General features: G+C 36.9%; 1 protein-coding gene across 23 annotated transcripts in view; it reads right to left on the bottom strand.

Moving 5' to 3' along the window:
* The window catches only part of SORBS2 (sorbin and SH3 domain containing 2), a 248,101-nt gene that overhangs the window by 107,776 nt on the left and 122,594 nt on the right, over positions 1-17,731 (bottom strand). The window lies entirely within an intron of this gene.

The following is a 17,731-nucleotide window of genomic DNA, read 5'->3' as shown; positions in this document are numbered from 1 at the left end:
TGTCATGCGGTGCCAGGCACCAGACCCAGGGCTTGAGACAGTTACACATGTACTCTACTAGCTCAGCTGCCTTCTGGGCTCTTTTTCTGAAAATATTTTTGTGGTCTCACGGTTTCAGCACTTCAGGCTGATTTTTTTTTTTCAGAAAGAAAGAGCAAAACAGAGGCAGAAAGAGAGGGAAGGAAGTTGGGGGTCGGGTGGTAGCGCAGTGGGTTAAGCTCACATGGCGCAGAAGGCGAGGTCCAGTTTAGGGATCTGGTTCCAGTCCCCAGCTCACCACCTGCAGGGGGTTGCTTTATACGTGGTGAAGCAGGTCTGCAGGTGTCTGTGTTTCCTTTCCCTTCTCTGTCTTTCCCTCCTCTCTCCATTTCTCTCTGTCCTACCCAACAACAATGACATCAATAACTATAATAATAACCACAATGATAAAACAACAAGGGCAATAAAAGGGGAAAAATGGCCTCCAGGAGCAGTGGATTCATGGTGCAGGTACCGAGCCCCAGCAATAACCCTGGAGGCAAAAACACTGAAACTTCTTCAGTGACAGGAGACTGGGCACAAACCTGGGACATAAACATGGCAAAGTTGTACACTATCTAAATGAGCAATTTTATCAGCCTCTTCCTGGAAATTTCGAAAGTATTCTTGTACTCTAATGTCATTACCGTGTACTACTTGACTTATTGCTTATACTATTGAATTGATTATATTCAGTTTATTACTAGGTCAGTTTGCTACCAGGGAATATTTTATATATTCAATATGTGTTTTGGTCAGTTAAGGAAGAGGAGATTTAACTAAATTTATTTTTTCTTTTTGCCACTAGAGTTATTGCCTGCATAGCTCCTCTGTTCCTGACAGACAGTTTTTTCTTTTCTTTTTGATTGAGGATGGGAGAGACAGAGAGAATATGAAGTAGTTACTATGAAACTCAAGTATAAAAGTTGAATTTCTTCATTAGAAATTATTAGTGAAATAGTATTTTATTTTAGAAAACTGTTCTTAATATTATGTATTATTTTATGACATGTGAGATGTTCTCTTCACCTGTTTTCAGAGCTTCTTATTTACCCATACCCTAAAGTTACAAAGGAAGGAAGCAAAGCCTGTAAGAACAAGCACTCTCTGAAAGAAATAGTTAATTCCAGACACTGCCCCAAAGTTCATGGGTAGGATCCACTATTAGATAAATATTGAGTATTACTAACACTACACATTCATTCAGTTTCCATGCACATTAGCACTCTAACATCTACAGTGAAAAACATGTCAATTTATGCCATATGGAACACTACGGATAGGGTAGAACTGAACTGAAATCATCTTTCAAGAGATATTAAGGTAGGTGAAGATAGAAGACAAGAACAGGAGAGTGAAATACAAAATAAGGCTTGCACTGGATGGGGCATATTGTACCAAAGCAAAGGACTCTGGGGAAGGGATGGGAGAAGAGGGCATTGTGGTTCTGGTTCTTGATGGTAGAAGTGGACCAAAGTTGGAGGTGAGAGTGTTTTGCACACCTGTCACAGGGAAATGAGAAATTGTACCCATGAGTAAACTGCTGTGCTATAATCCATTAACTTCCAAATGAAGTAAAAAAAATAGTAAAATTTTTTGATAAATGAGGTTTTCTTTGGCTTCTAAAGAAAGAGCACCCAAAGAGATTCCTGACTTGTCTGTCTCCAGGATTTCTGCCCTCTCTTCCTTTCCTAATATTTCTCCTATTTTTAATTTTCTCTAGTATTTATCATACATCATTTTCTTTCAATATGGCCATTATGGTTCACCTTCTTTTTAAAAAAACATTTATTCCCTTTTGTTGCCTTTGTTTTTTATTGTTGTAGTTATTATTGTTGTTGTTATTGACGTCATCATTGTTGGATAGGACAGAGAGAAATGGAGAGAGATGGGGAAGAAAGAGAGCAGGAGAGAAATAGAGACACTTGCAGACCTGCTTCACCGCCTCTGAAGTGACCCCCTGCAAGTGGGGAGCCATGGGCTTGAACCGGGATCCTTAGCCAGTCCTTGAGCTTTGCGCCATGTGCGCTTAACTCGCTTCGCTACCACCTGACTCCCTTCTACTGAGTCCCCGGTTTTGTTCATTACCACTGTAAAATAACAACAACACCAGTCATATATAATGATGACTATATTCTCTCCAGGAAGGGGAAGTGGTGAAATAAAAGTTATATATATTCAAAATATAGGAGATATAATTATGAAAAGAAGAGTGCTTTTTGCCCCTCTATAGTTTTTTTTTTCATTTTTCCTATTTTTATTAGTGACATAATAATGGTCTGCAAGAATACAAGATTAAAGGGGTATAGCTTCACATCACAGCCTCACCACAGTTCTGTGACCCTTCTCTCTCAACAAGGGGAAAAAAAATCCATCTTTTTAATGCCTAGATTGAATTACTAATGTCTCGGTGCTTAACAAATGCTAAAGCAATGATCATATAAAATAGATAAAATTGGGAGTGGTAGCGCAGTGGGTTAAGTGCACATGGCCTGCAGTGTAAGGACCAATGCAAGGATGCTGGTTTGACCACCCCTGACCCCTCCATACTCCCCCCACCTGCGGGGATTAGCTTCACGGAAGGTGAAGCAGGTCTGTAGGTATCTATCTTTCTCTTACTTTCTCTGTCTTCTCTTCCTCTCTTGATTTCTCTCTCTGTCCTATCCAACAACAGCAATGGCAACAGTAACAATAACAACAACAACAACAACAACAACAACAACAAGGGCAACAAAATGGGAAAATGGCTTCCAGGAGTAGTGGATTTGTAATTCAGGCATTGAGCTCCAGCAAATCACCCTGGAGGCAAAAAAAAAATTAAAAAATAATAAAATAAAATAAAAAATTAAAATAGATAAAAATCACAGTACTATTCACTCTAATTAACTTAAGAGTTATAAATTAAAAGCAATTCAGATGATATCCTTGCTAAGTAGTGTTTTTTGAATCACCCAACTATGATCAGTTTCACATTTTTGTCTGTCCATCCAAGAATAGTATTGCAGTGCAGGAGAAGCAGGGTTAGGAACAATGCTTAGAGCTGTTACAAGTAATAATGAAAGATTCATCACATTGTTCCAGTGGGTATTATGGTATTTCATAGGCCATTTCACTCTCTTTTTTCTTTTTTAACTTTTTGGTTATCCCTGGAGCCTACTTACTCCAGGCTGACTTTTTCAGACAGATAAACAGAGACAGAGAGGAAAATACCAGAACATCCTTCACTGCATTGCGGGGTGGGCTCAAACCTGGGGCTTGCCCGTGATGAAGCATGCAGAAAATCCAAGTAAGCTATATTGGCAGGTCCCAAAATGAATTTAATAGTAATTGAGAGGAATTTTACTATGATACATTTTAATTCTTTCAGTGCACAAAAAATTGAGACACCCCTTTTTCTTCCTTCCTTTTACTCAGAAAAATGTTGCCCATTGCAAAGAAACTCCTTGGTAGCCTTAACATCTGTATTGAAGATATTCCAATGAAGTCAGGGAAGAAGGCAGTTTTCAGTACAGTAGTCTTGAGAAAGCTCTACCCACTATACTTATTTTAATCTCTCGGTAGCAATACTCCTAATATGTTAACCTTAAATGGACAAAATAAATGGGAAAGAAAAGCCTCAAGGGATGTCTGTGACTGAGCCTGACACAAATTCTAAAACAAGAAAGGATAAACAGTCTCTTGAAATGAAAAATGTAAGACCATTTCCCAGATTCTGCCTAACCACTCCCTTGAAGAACAGTCTTATGTTCAAAACTTTTTCAAGTTTCAAAACTGAATGACAGAGGTAATATTTGGGAAGGAACAATACACACTGGTAAAGCATCAGACAGAAGGCATATTAGGTCTCAAAATACAAAACCTGCTAATATAAAAATTATAATGATTTTTACACCAAGCTAAGGACAAACTATCAACATCTCAAAGCATAAGGTAGTATTAGTAGAAAAAAAGAAAGGCACTATCAACACTTAGGCTTTTTCATTTTTAATGCAATGTATCCTGTCACCTATAAATATAATTTGTGAGACTTTTAAACTTCACACAGTTTTAGATACCAAATGTGAAATGTCTAACTTCCTAATCAAGCAAGACATTTTCCAAGTTACTAAAAGAAAAGCCTTTGTGATTAAGCTCACCAAAGAACCTGAAACTGAAAGACTTCCTCCATGACTAATAAAAATGCACGATTCTATTTCTATTAGTTGTACTAAAGCCATGAACAAGTGCATGACTGAGAAATCCCTTCAGACAATTATAACTAAAGCAAACCTAATCTCTTTTGTTCTGTTCTGGAAAAGTGCCTTTGAGTCTACTTACATAACAGGCACAGTTTATTATGGAAAGCATCAAATTCTTATAGTGTTTGAAAAGACAATCCAAGATTCCCTTAAAATGAAATTGAACCTGGACCAAGACTATGAAAATCGACAATAAAAATGTAGACTACCTTGAAACTCAACAGAGAATCTATAAACACACACAGGTACACACACACACACACACACACACACACACACACACAAAACAAACAAAAAACTGTATCTGAGGGTCAAAATGATTTTTAACATGTGGTGTGGAGTTTGTTCAGGTCTTGCCAATGTTTCATATAAAAAGCAATTCACACGCCCTCGCCCCCACATCCTCACAGAACTCCACTCAGCTTTGGTTTAGCTGATGCAGGGGATTGAACATGGTGTTCTGGAGCTTCAGGCTTGAAAGTCATTTGCATAATAACTATCTTAAATCCCTGGTCTACAAAAGCAATTTTATGTGTTCTAATTTGTATAAGCCACGGTTTGATTTTCTTAATGGTCTAAGTAGCCTTTGCTCCCAGTATGCATATAGAAGTAGATTGTGCTAATTTTTCATGCATGGTCAACAACGTGACTTTGCATCTAGTCTTTTAATTCTGCTTGAATTTCTTTTGGTTACTAGATACTAACTTTTTTCTTATGGATCAGAGTAAGACTCATTACCAACATGAACATGATAGTAAACTGGGTAATTAAACTTTTGAAATGAGAGTTTTAAGGAGATGTTTGACTATTCATGCATAGATTCCAATATGACTGTGGCCATAATCTTGAGTTTCTGCTTGAATTCTTTGATCATCAGGCATCCCATTGTGAAAGAAGCAGAGGGAAAATCTTTTTCTCAATTTTTAGCCTAGAATTCTGCATGAGTCATTTTATGTTAGTAGATTTGAACGTAAGCAAATGATCATTTATAAAATTGTAGGATTAACTTTTAGTGTGTAAATTGCCTAGAATATTTACCAAAGAATAATTTAATCTAATAAATTGCTAGGGTTATTTGAAGTTAGTCTATTCATAGTTCATACATATATTATTCAGAAAAAAACAAAACACAGTCTAAATGGTAGGAAAATTTGGATTATTTATATTTGATTTTTGAAATATATTAAACATAAGAATTCAAAAATGGGCTTGGGGAGTAGCAGAGCAGGTAATGCTCCAAACTTGCCTGCCTGAGGTCTTTGAGGTCCCAGGTTCAATACTATCCCCAACTTATACCAGAGCTGAGAGGTGCTCTGGTTTTTCATCTCTATTTTGCTAGCAATAAATAAATACTAAATCTTAAAGTTAAAAATTTAAAAAAAATGCATATTAACATAATGTAAACTAGATCTTAACTTCATTTACTTACTTTTTTTTTTTTTTTTCCTTTTTTTTTTATTTAAATTTTTAATTTAAGAAAGGATTAGTGAACAAAAGCATAAGGTAGGAGGGGTACAACTCCACACAATTCCCACCACCCAATCCCCATAACCCACCCTCTCCCATGATAGCCTTCCCATTCTCTAGCCCTCTGGGAGCATGGACCCAGGGTCGTTGAGGGTTGCAGAAGGTAGAGGGTCTGGCTTCTGTAATTGCTTCCCCGCTGAACATGGGCGTTGACTGGTCGGTCCATACTCCCAGTCTGCCTCTCTCTTTCCCTAGTAAGGTGTGTCTCTGGGGAAGCTGAGCTCCAGGACACATTGGTGGGGTCTTCAATCCAGGGAAGCCTAGCCAGCATCCTGGTGGCATCTGGAACCTGGTGATTGAAAAGAGAGTTAACATACAAAGCCAAACAATTTGTTGAGCAAACATGGATCCCAAGATTGGAATAGTGGAGAGGAAGTGTTGGGGAGGTACTCACTGCAAACTCTAGTGTAATCCTGCTTTCAGGTATATATTTTGCAGTAGTTTATGGATACGTGTGCGCATACGCTCTCTCTCACAGAAACTGGTGTATGTCTAGGTTATGGGACTTTGTTAGAAAGTGAACTACCTGAGATGAAATTAGAGTGTACTATAAAAAGGAAAGGTTTCACCCGAGTAATGAAGCTGAAGGGTTGTCATTCCCGTATGCTTCTCCCAATCCATACCAAATAATATTGCATCCGCCGATCACAACCTAACCAAAGCAACGATTGCCATCACAACATGCTTCACCTCAGAGTGTATCCAGAGACTTCACGTGTGGAATGACAACCCTTCAGCTTCATTTACTTACTTTGAAATAGGCTCCTATATACCACTTCCTTTGAATAAACAACACTGAGAGGGTTTTTTTTCTCTCATTTCCTTCTCTGTGGTAGGATTACAAGTATTCATAAGTGCCAAATAATTTGAGATTTTAGTTATAGCCAAGTGATTTAATTTAGTTTGCTGATATATGTCTTTAGTCCAATACATTGGTATATTGCTTTGAGTTTTTCACAAGAAATACTTCTTAGTATTTAATTTGCCCTATAGTCTCTGAGTTTAGAAACATAAAAATCCATCTCAACTCATTTTCTGAATGGCTTCTCTGAATTGACAACTTGTGTGTGATACCAACTAGTGACTCCTTTTCTTCTGAGTGAGTGGTATGAATCCTTCTAGTCACTAATAAGAGAGTGTGCCTGTGCTCAATCTCCTCACACAAAACAATGTCAAATTCTTCCCAACATTCCTGAGCTAATGGTGCCTGAAGAGTCTTTATTATTCAGGAGTCAAATTATCCACAGCATTTATAAATGCTCTGGTCAACATACATTCAACACCCCCTCTAGGAATAAGAAGAAATCATAACAATGAAAAGTAAAGAAAAAACATGGAGGTTACTCTATTTTATGAGAACATGCAGGGCTGGGGAGACAGCATAATGATTTCATCCTTAAGGTTCTGAGCTCCCAGGTTCAGTCCCCAGCACCACCACAATTTAGAGCTGAGCAGTGCTCTGGTAAGAAAATAAATAAGTGGGGAGTCCGGCGGTAACGCAGTGGGTTAAGTGCAGTGGGTTAAGCAAAGCACAAGGACCAGAGTAATGATCCCAGTTCAAGCCCCAGGCTCCCCATCTGCAGGGGAGTTGCTTCACAGGCAGGTCTGCAGGTATCTATTTTTCTCTCCCCTCTCTGTCTTCCCCCACATTTTTCTCTGTTCTATCTAACAACAATGGCATCAGTCGTAACTACAACAATAAAACAACAAGGGCATAAAAAGGGAATAAATACATAAATAAATATTAAAAAATAAATAAGTGGAATATATTAAGGTTTTTCTCTTAAATATACCAAGTGCCATGTTGTCTCAGAAAAATCCTAAGGAAAGCACTACATGCTTTTCAAAGAAACAAGTAGTTTCTCATTTGCGACTATACAAAATGAAAATGTTCAAAAACACAAATTCCCTTTAAAGACTATACTACTTAGAAAAAGTAAATTGCCTGGTATATGATTCTTTTAAAATACTATTTCAATGCCTCAAAATTTTGTGACTTACTCTCTCTCTCTTTTTTAACTATAAAAGAGTGGAAATTTCTTTTCATGTAAAAATGTTATGTGATGGAAGTCAGGCAGTAGCGCAGCGGGTTAGGCACACATGGCACAAAGCTCAAGGACCTGCTTAGGGATCCCGGTTTGAGCCCCAGGCTCCCCCCTGCAGGGGGAGTTGCTTCACAGGCCCTGAAGCAGGTCTGCAGGTGTCTATCTTTCTCTCCCCTTCTCAGTCTTCCCTCCTCTTTCCATTTCTCTTTGTCCTATCCAACAACATCAGTAACAACAACAATAATAACTACAACAATAAGGCAACAAAAGGAAATAAATATTAAAAAAATATGTGTGTTTCATATAAACAATGTTTTGTGATATAATATTGTTCTACTATTCAATGTTAATGGCACCCTTTATTTTTATATACTAATGTTTTAGGATGATTATAGGATATATCTAATTGCTTAAAAGGTTCCTTCCTTTCTTCTTTCTTCCCTTCCTCACCCCTTTTCTCTTCTTTCTCTCCCACCTTCTTCTTTGCTCTTTCTTCCTCTTCCCCCCTGCTCCTTCCTTCCCTTTCCTTCTTCTCCCTCTAACTTCTCTTTATTTCTTTTTGATAGAGTGTTTGGGAGAGTGAGCCAGATGCAGAGAGAAGAGATGATTGTAGCACTGCTCCACTGCTTGAGAAGTCTACCTCCTGTGGGGAGTGGAAGGTGGGGGTAGAGTAGTTTGGAGTATGAACCAGGTTATTGCACATCACTGGGGCTTCACCACGCTGATGCACTTTTTTAGATAAGAGAGGGAGAGTGATAGCAATAGTAGGTTTGCCAAGTGTGGTGAGGGCTGGACTTGAGCATGAGTCCAGAAGACAACACAGCAGGAATCCTCTCCATGGGCTATCTTCACCAGCCCTTAAATAGGTTATTCTGTATGAATTTTCATATCTTTCAATTATCCCACTTCAAATTTAGAAAACATATTCAAATTGAAAAAAATATGCTTTTCATTCTTTTTGGTACAGGCTCTTTATTATTATTTTTTTAAGCTAAGTTTTTTTTTCCTTCTCCTTAATGGAAGTAGATAGGGAGGACAGATTTAAAGAAATAGTTGAAGCAGACACTTGCCTCAGAGCTCAACTATAGAATGTAAGGGAAAGTGACACTTCAAAGTTGTGGCAATTAGCTTTTTAAAAGCCCTATTACTTTTTTTAAAAAAAAACATTTATTTGTTTATTTATTATTGAATAGAGACAGAGAGAAATTGAGAGAGAAGGGGAAGATAGAGAGGAAGAGAAACAGAGTGACAACTGCAGATCTGCTTCACCATCTGTGAAGCAATTCCCCTGCAGGTGGGGAGCCGGGGGCTCGAACCAGGATCCTAACCGGTCCTTGCACTTTGTGCCACATGTGCTTACATAAAGAATTGTGTGGCAAATCGCAGAATAATAACATAATGACATCCTAGTGACAGCCATTTATATTGAATCTGATAAGTGACAGTATTTCCACTACTTTCCAGAGGAAGATACAATTTTTTCCTTTTGAGGAAAAAAAATTTTTTTGTTTTGATTACCAAGACAATGCTCATGAGTAATTTCCCTGCTCTGATCTTTATAAATAAAGAGACAGACTGAGATAGGCATAGAGGGAGAGAACTACAGCAATGACACTTCACCCAGTGTTTAAGTACTCTCATGTAGTATACGGGGTGGGGTTTGGACCTGGGCCTGCAAGGCAAGGAAGGTGTATCATCTCATCAATCCCAAGGAACAAATCTTTGATATTAAAAAACACCACCACCAACTATGTGCTTCTTCCTTTTGAATTCAGAGGAAGAAAAGCTGTCATTATTTGCAGATGATATGATACTGTATAGACAAAATCCTAAAGAATCTATCCCAAACCATTAGGATTTATAAAATTCAGTGAAGTTGCCGGGCTCAAAGTCAATATATACCAGGACCTGAAGATTCTCTTTGATGCCCAGTCCAATTTTGCATTCTGTCTCCCTGTCCCTATTTCTTGGTACAATGATGTAAAAAGGACCTAGGTTATGGGTGACAGTGTTCTGAAAAGAATCTTCATAGGGAGGTGAGACATTGTACCCATGTGGCAATGACTAGACTGTAAACCCTGACCCCTAAATAAAAATGAAAAATAAAATCAGTATACACAAAATTTATACATTATTTTATCTATAATTTAAGGAAACACCAGTTAGAATTACATATGTTGGTGGCAATATAAATTGGCCACTTGCCTTTAAAATTGGAAATTGAATGGCCAGAGAGGTAGGTCAACAGGTAGAGTGTCAACCTTGAATGCCTGGGATTCTCAGTTTGATAACTACTACTGTGTGTACCAGAGCAGTGTTCTGGCTTCTCTTTCTCTCTTTCTAGCTCATGTGAAATTCTCTCTCTACCATATGATCTTATGGGGATATATAAGTTAATGGAAATTTAAACAGGATATCATGTTTACTGCAATGTATTTCACAATAACCCACATGCAGGAACAACCTAAGTGCCTATCAATGGATGAATGGAAAACAGACCTCATCTCTCCCTAGACCTAAAGGGAAATGTTTCTCACCTGTACAAAATAATGGACTCTTGTAATTTCTTACCATTAGATAAAACGCGGTGGGGGGGTTTGCTAAGTGAAACAAATCAGAGTATTTTCATTATGCAGTGCTAATATTAATGGTGTCACCTATATGTGGAATCAAGAAAAGGGGGAAATTCAAATTCATACAGGAGAGTAGAAAAGTGGTTGCTGTGAGTGGGAGGGGGAGTTTGGGAAAAGCTGATAGTAAAGGGACATAAATTTCAATAATAAGATGTGTAAGGAAAGTCTTGGAATCTTACATAAAAGGATGACTATTGTTGGTCATAACATTTGGTTTAATTGAAACTGACTGGGAGAACTTAAATATTCTTACCAAAGATAGTAAGACCTGAGATGAGGAAATATGCTTATTAATTATACAAGGTGATTCTTTCACAGCATATACATACATAAATTTACTATGATGTACAATTAAAATAGCTTACAGTTTTATGTGTCAGTTATATCCCAGTAAATAAAAAATTACATGTCAATAAACATATATTCAATGTAAAAATAAGAGCTAGTTAAATTTTTTAGCTTCTGTTCACCTTTAATTTGTGAAATTTTTTATGTTTTTTTTAAATTATTATTATTTATTTTTTTTTTAAATTTTTTATTTAAGAAAGGATTAGTGAACAAAAGCATAAGGTAGGAGGGGTACAACTCCACACAATTCCCAACACCCAATCCCCATAACCCACCCCCTCCCCTGATAGCTTTCCCATTCTCTATCCCTCTGGGAGCATGGACCCAGGGTCGTTGAGGGATGCAGAAGGTAGAAGGTCTGGCTTCTGTAATTGCTTCCCCGCTGAACATGGGCGTTGACTGGTCGGTCCATACCCCCAGTCTGCCTCTCTCTTTCCCTAGTAGGGTGTTTTTTAAATACTTATTTATTCCCTTTTGTTGCCCTAGTTGTTTTATTGTTGTAGTTATTATTGTTGTTGTCATTGTTGTATAGGACAGAGAGAAATGGATAGAGGAGGGGAAGACAGAAGAGGGAGAGAAAGATAGACACCTGTAGACCTGCTTCACTGCCTGTGAAGCGACTCCCCTACAGGTGGGGAGCCGGGACTTGAACCAGGATCCTTATGTCGGTCCTTGAGCTTTGCACCACGTGCGCTTTACCCACTGCGCTACCGTCCGACTCCCAATTTGTGAAATTTTGACTTTATTTTTATATGCTGATAACACAAATCATCTAGTTTAAGAGAAAATTATGTGATTTCATTTAGTTTTGTTTATATGATACTTAGAATTTCAGTAGAAGTAAACATTAAATACTGTGCTAAAAATAGGGAAGTATCATTTGAAGTATGTTTTTAAACTCCAATTTCTGAAAAACACTTTAGATGATTTCATTTTTGAGATTACACATTTAAGAACAAGAGAAATGACTAGTCTAAGACCAAAGAGCAATAGGTCAAAATTCAAAAGATCTGTTTAACTCTCCTTATTTATTTTATTAACAAAGATGTGCATCTTAAAATACATTTGAAATCGAGACAATTTTCCTTAATATATTATAATTAATTACAAAATATTACATCAAACACAAGGTTTAATTATTGAATTATATGAAACAGGGTTTAGAGAAAAGAATGAAATGTCAATAGAAAGTATGTTAGCAGGCTGAATTGGTGGATGAGTATACAGTGGCTATTAACAGAGAACCACATATTTATTTTTTTATGATATCAATATATGGAAACAACGGTTTCTTATGGCAAAGATTTATTTTGTTCTCTACTGCACAAATTCAAGTGGAAAACTTTATTTAGACTTAAATTCAAACCAACGGCTACTTCTCCCAGAAATCACCCCCCCCCCATTTAAGCTAACAAGTATATTTCTGTAATGTATTTTCATGGAGATGTTATTTTATGAGATTACTACAGTTAAACTGTGGGTCTAATGCTTGTTTGAACATGGATTGTTGTCACACACACACACACACACACACACCCCGCCCCGAAACTTGTCTGTCAGTCTCCCCTTGGCATGCCAGCCCCTGTGGTCTAACAAGAGTATGCAGTATACAGGGAATTCCAAGCAGCCTATTGGTCTCTCCATATCACTCCACCCCCTCCTCCCTCTGGTGGGCTTCACCTTCTTTAAATTTCTATTCCCCGGTCCTGCATCACCATCCATACCTTCTCATTGCCTTGCTCTCTTTCCCCTTATAAAGAGATACTGGTCTCATTGCCCAGCTTGGCTACTTCCCTTGCACAGCTACCCCTTTATAAACTTGTAACTGAAACAATAAAGCGTTCCCTTCACCACTATGGTGCCCTGAGGTGGTTTGTTGTATCATTGGCCGCCACAGTAAACTGGAAGACCGCTCAGCGAGCTCACCCCTGACGCTACTGGTCTGAGATTCCCTGCTCTTCTTCTGTCTCTGGTGGCCAACAGACCAGACCGTGAAGTGGGAGCCTGGCTGGCCAGATCCCCAGAGGAACCTGACATTAAATAATACTTCTTATTGTTGAGTGACTATTAAAAGTTACATTTTTCTTCTGCTTGAACACATCTGTTTCCTGAACACCTGAAATAATGTTTATATAACTCAACAATGTCAAAGGCCATTGTATACTCTCAGTGTTACTTCAGCTTATATTTATATGTGTCTCAGATGTGAGGTGGTAACACTTCGCATGCTTTGTGGAATTTGAATATTTATGGGTAGTAGAAATTTGGTCTAGATTTTAAATATTTCTCTTATAAGATTTATCTACAAAATCTATCACTAAAATAACTTCATGTGCAGATAAGGCAATTTGACAACTTTCAGAAAAATAAGGAGAAAACAGATTATACGGGGAGGAATTATCTGCAGAAATTCTGAATTAAAAAATTAAAGTTCTGCTTCTTAGCTGAACAGTAGACAATTTATGACATTGTTCATTTGGATCTAATTCAAATAGGTAATACATATAGATAATACAAATATCATATAGGTATCTATATCTATTATATAGATCTAGATAATATATAGATATGTGTTCATTGTTCAAGTAGCTTCTATTATACAAATGCAACACTCTTATTCTTTGAGTGTGAAAATCATTAGATTTCAGCAAGAATTTAGACAAATTTCTTTGTGACATCTCTATATAAGAGTACTAAGGAATGAAAATAGGTGAATTTGAATAATTTTCAGGGGTACCTTTCCCTGTCTATGCATCTTTAACAGTAGTATTGTTAGGCAACGACAATATGCTTATCAATTCTATAGAAGGCACACACATGGGTGAAGAATAGTCAGGTAATAAACAGAAAGACAGATTGTCTTGACAGCCAGAATTAAATTACTAGGGATAAATAAGAAGTCCTACAATTTCATTAAACCAAATAATTTTATGACTACATCGAAAATATTGGTTTTAAAATTTTTTTATATGTCAAAGGCTTCAGTGGAATCATATAGGAGCTGCGAGAAATTGTTTAAAAGAGCAATTAAATCAAAATATAAATGAGTGGTGGTTTTATAATTCAGGAAGAATCCAGCTTTTATGACAATATAAGTGCTTCATTATCGTGATTAAAAAAATGTTCTCCTTTAAGGTTGAGGTAGGGGGAGTACAGAACTTTGGTGGAGTGCGTGGGGACTTACACTGACTATGTATGTCAGAAATGGCTGTGTAATTATCCTTTTGAAATACTATAGTTTTGCAAAATACTGTTAAATCACCAATAAAATAGGAGACAAAATAAGAATAAACGTGTCCTTTTTGGGGGGAGCTCAGGAGGTGGTAGAGTATGTGCTTTACTATCCTGGCAGTAGATCAGGCTTTGGTTCAATCACCAGCACTTTGTTGGGGGGACAAGGAGAGCGCCAAGGTAACTTCGTGGATGATGGACCAGTGCTTTGGTCTCCCTAGCTCTCTAAAGATATATAAAATAGAACTAGCAAGATAACTCATCTGGCCCGCTTTGTCATACACACAACCCAGGTTCAAACCCTGCCCCCACCTAACGGAGGGAAGTTTTGGTGTGATAGTGACTTTATTTTCCTCTGTCTTTCAGTAAAAAGTGGGTTGTGGGAGGAATGTATGAGATCCTGGGCTCATTCTCCAGCACTGCTTAAAATATAATAATAATAATAATAAACAACCAAACCAAACAAAAACCCTCTTTTTTTTTTTTTAGTTTGTCCAAGAAACAGCTAGGTATGAGTAAGTCTCTAAGCAGAGTTTAGAGGTCCTCACTGAACACTGTTAGGAGGCAAATCATTAAGTGATTTGATGAAAAGACTGTGGGAGAACTTCCAGGCAAATGTTAGCAACAGTAAAAAAAAAAGTCACATGAACCATAGTTTTTAAAAATTTGGAGTTTTATACATGCATGACAATAGACAAAGAAAGGTAGAGACACCATAGCACCAAAGCTTCCTCCAATGCCATAGCATCTTCTGCATGGTGCTGGGGCTCAAATTTGGGCTTCACATATGGCAAAGCATGTGACCTACCCAGTGAGATGTCTCTCTCTAGACCTTCCCTTTTTTTTCAGTCTCAGGGAAATATTTTCAGTCTCAGGGAAATAATCTCAGTGGCTCTTAGAATTAATGCTATCAAATAATCCAAAGGTATGCTTTGAATTGACAGAAAGACAGATGGATAATAGTTGCATCCATAAGTTTTAGTATTTTCTGAAGATGTATCTGGATTTAAGAAACATGACTTCCTAAAGAGCCTTTCTTATTGCTGGATTTTTAACAAATTCCATCAGGAAGAAAAAGGGTGAAAATTAGTGAGTCCTAGAACTGTTTTAAGACAGCCGAAATACAGAACAAAGTAAGGTTTGCTAGCCATTGCCTGTTTATTCAGCAAAATACCAACCTTAGTGACCTCACTTCAAGCTTTTACCAGACTCAAATTTTCCCAACATTCTTCATTTTTCTTACCTAATATAGCCCTTCATCCCTGCCACTATTTAAAACAAACAACAAAAAAAAAAACACTTTCATTCTATCTACCAAAAATAGGCAAAGAAAACATCATAAAATTTATACTTAAATTTTATATTCGAACAACGTTTTGTAGTACGTGACATGGTGGTTATATCCAGGGACTGCGGGGGCATCTTTAAGCTGATTGTTGGATATATCTTAACACATGTGGTTAAATCTTATTGGATCTGCTCATTGTTAGTTTTATCCATCCTCTCCCCCTTTTCTATGGAAATAGGTTTTTCACTTTGTCCCTTCTTTGAAAAGCGGAGGTACCATCTGGACATTCCAAATGTTGGATAACCTGATCTCTTTTGGGGCAATCTGAGGCTTACTTCCAGAGTGAGCTTTAGCATGGGGTACTGACCTTAAAGACTCACACTACATTCTTTGTTTGCATGGTCTCTACATGCAGGTCTATTGATGGAGGCTAAATTTGCCTGGATATTCTCATGACAGAATTCTCATACTGACCGTATGATTTCACTTCTAGGTGGTACTAAAGAAGCAAGGTAAGAAATGGAAATACAGGGTGACACTTGGATTGAGTGAGGTGTATTGCAGAGAAACAAAAGATTCTGACAAGGGGAACATGAGGAAGGGGGAGAGGGAAAAAGAGAGAAGAAGGCAAAACTAATTTAAGTTTCCAGGACATGATGGTAAAAAGAGAAGTGAGGTTGGCGGTAGGAGTGGCATGAAGACACCTATCACAACGAGATAAGAAACTGCCCTCATGTGTCAACAACTATTCTGTATCCTATTATTTCCCCCAATAAAATTATTTTTTTAAAGCTCATATTAACCGACTTTAATATAATTGAGTCTTTTTCTAATGGGGCATAAAAACATTTCCTTAATCTGCTGCAACATTTGATTAGGGCAAACCAGAAATTATGTTATATCATGTACCATTAAACTGATCATAGCAAGTATACTTAAATAGAATAATTGTAATATGAACTCATTACTATTGGAATGATGGCTATCTTCCTTTACTATGTCAAAGTTAAATGTGTAATAAAATCTAGCTGATAGTGAGAAGGAACTGATAGTAACTTTGCCTCTGTGATATGTTAGCTAATACAGTTACCAACAGATAGTAAGTGGCAGAGCCAGGATTCAACAAATCAAATTTAGGGAACTTTCAGGTACAACATTTAACTTTTCATTTATATGTTTCATTGCACTAAAGTGAATGTCAAGTTTGACATGTGAATACATGCTTGGGAAAATAATTTCATCTTTTGGAGCCCAAGTTGTCCTCCTTCACTTCCTCCTCCTCTTTTTCCCTTTCCTCCTCCTTATATTCCTCTCCCTTCTTCGTTTTGAAACTAAGACTTCACACATGGATGACTTCACTGTTCTAGGCCACTCTTTTCATTCAGATAGAGCAACGGAGAGTTGGGGAGAGATATCACCTCATTTAAGCTTCTCCAGTGCCATAGGACCTATAGTGCCAGTGGCTTGAACCTGGGCTGTTTGTATGGCAATTCAGGTGTCTAGCTACAAGTTTTGCAGCTTATCAAATTATCTTTTTATTTTCATATCAAATTATCATATCAAAACAAGGCTTGTTTTGAAATACAAAACATGTATGTCTTTTATGACATAAAACTTTGAGATGATCTATTTTAGTATTTCATCTCACAGACAATATCTATTTTATAGATCTACGTTGAAACTACTTTTATAAAAATACACTTCAGTGAGTAAGTTATTCATCACCTTTCTAAAATATTTCTTCATCATGGTGGTGGTAAGTACATTGGGGGTGACAATAGTAATTGTCATTTTTATCTTCTATTAAGACCTTTCAGTAAGAAGTTCTTCAAAATCTTTAAGTTATAGGTGCAGTTTCACATTGCAAATTATTACATTCTTTTGCATATCTCATATTTCAAAAGTAAAGTCCATTGACCTTTGAGGAAACAAAGGCTAAAAGATTTAAAAACATAGTCTTCCAAACCAATATTTTCATTATATTTCTTACCAGCTGACTCTGTTATGTCATCACTTACTAAATTACAGTAGCACTGCAAGTACAATAACATTTTAAGTAACTTTGTATGCAAATAATTCTTTTTTTATGGTTCGATTACTATTGAAAATATTTGGTATTGGACTGAAAAACAAGCTATCAGCAATCCAGAACACATAAATATTTCAATCAATCCTTTTCCCTTTTCAGAAGAATTAGGATATTTACATGAAATAAAGCATAATTTTTGTATGATACATATGTAAATTTAAAAATGAATGAAAAGACAAATTGAATTAGGCAAAAGTATAAATTATGAAATGTTTGTGCAGAAACAAATAAAAACTATAAACAAGTTTATAGTTTTTCTTCAAAACTATAAATTACCTATAGACCAAGTAAATCATGCCAAAATAGGTCCTCTC

The sequence above is a fragment of the Erinaceus europaeus genome, chromosome 2 (genome assembly GCF_950295315.1).
Source record: "Erinaceus europaeus chromosome 2, mEriEur2.1, whole genome shotgun sequence".
Classification (NCBI taxonomy): domain Eukaryota; kingdom Metazoa; phylum Chordata; class Mammalia; order Eulipotyphla; family Erinaceidae; genus Erinaceus; species Erinaceus europaeus.
This window is presented reverse-complemented; position numbering and strand designations above follow the sequence as displayed.